Raw genomic sequence first — 1,823 nt, 5'->3', positions numbered from 1 at the left:
GAGACAAAGGACAACGAGGGAAGTCATGGCATCAGGGGACAGCTGGGTTTCCTTCAGGAGGTCGAACGAGGTGGCAGGAGGGTTCAGAGAGAGACCAAGGACACAGGGACAGTTGCTGGGGGTGGACTGTGGGGGCCAGGGATACCTTGGGTTAGGAGGAAGGTTTTGAAAAAGCAGAGGTGGGGAATTGGGACAGACAAGGAATAGAGAGTGGTTCAGTGGGGGGTGGGTCCTTGGGCATCTCCTGGGCTGAGGAGGGAGGGAGGCAACTTGGGAAGCTGGGGAACCAGGTCAGGCTGCGTGGCGGGGTTACTGTCTCCTCCAGCTCTGGGAATGCACACATTCTTTCTTGTAGAGCAGATGAACTGCAGGAGCAAGGTCACTGCTGGGATGGGGTGCTGGGGTGCCCCGTCTCAGCTGTACTGAAGCAGAGGCATGTAGATGTGACCTCGTCTCTCCATGGCATTTTGTTATTGATGCAGATTTTTTAAATCGATGGGGTTAGACAATGCAGTGTCCGCATTACACGGATGGCTTGGTATTCACTGCTCAGCATTCCCAAAGATAAAGCCGTAACTGGATTTTGAGCCCCAAATATCATATACGCTCGAATATAAGGTGGCCTAAATTATAACGTGACCCCATTCCTGTTGGAAAGGTTATCTCACTGCCCAAAAGGTTTTTAATATAAGCATAGAAACTCCTGCAATGTAAGTTAAATAGTTCAGGGTCTACTGCTAATATTTACTAATTTAATTACAAGCACACATTTTAAAATCACACACACATATATATATCTTAGGGCCACACCCATGGCACATGGAGGTTCCCAGGCTATGGGTCAAATCAAAGCTACAGCTGCTGTCTTACACCACAGCTACAACAGTGCGGGATCCGAGCCGTGTCTGGGACCTACACCACAGCTCATGGCAATGCTCCTTAACCCGCTGGGCAAGGCCAGGGATCCAATCCACATCCTCATGGATCAGGGTTCGCTAACCACTGAGACATGAAGGGAAATCCCTAAAATCACATATTTTATAAAACATTAAGAACAAGTGCTTGTCTCCATTCATACTTCACAAAATTATTCTATTCCTTTTAATTTATTTGTATTTGTATTTATTTATTTGCTTTTTAGGACTGCACCCGCAATATATGGAGGTTCCCAGGCTAGGGGGCAAATTGGAGCTGTAGCCATCAACCTACACCACAGCCACAGCAACACCAGATCTGAGCCGCAGCTGTGACCTACCCCATAGCTCACAACAACGCCAGATCTTCAACCCACTGAGCGAGGCCTCATAGATATTGGTCAGATTCATTTCCACTGCGCCATCATGGAAACTCCAAAATTATTTTATTCAAATTCATCATAAAATCTTTGACCAGGGGCTTGGTCTTGAGTCACTTTCTGAATCATCTTAAACAGGTTTTTGAGAGGACATTCCCTTCCCTTCCACGATATTGTACAAGATCCGGGCCTGAGCCTCTGTGTCTATGTGCGGCTGGAAAGGTGACCCAAGCTACAGATGCCCACAAGCGTCACATTAGGACATGTGTCCTTCCCACATGTGTCCTGACCAGCAGGTGGTGGATTTTCCATCTCCATTTAGTGTATTGAGTGTGATTGATTGATTTCATCATAAATTCTATTCCCAATGTGGGACAGGGTCCTTCTGTCCCTAGAATGAATCATGTGCTACCCTGGAGAGATCTGGAGATTCTCCAATCCCTAGGGAAGAATATGTGACAATTTTTTTTTTTCTTTTTGGGGCCACACCCGTAGCATATAGAAGTTCCCAGGGCCAGGGCTGGAGATG

This window comes from Sus scrofa, chromosome 2 (genome assembly GCF_054392235.1).
Source record: "Sus scrofa isolate SSC_HxYL_T2T_F1_AM1 chromosome 2, Sscrofa_HxYL_maternal_Yorkshire_Landrace_v2.0, whole genome shotgun sequence".
Taxonomy (NCBI): domain Eukaryota; kingdom Metazoa; phylum Chordata; class Mammalia; order Artiodactyla; family Suidae; genus Sus; species Sus scrofa.
Note: the sequence above shows the minus strand (reverse complement) of the source record.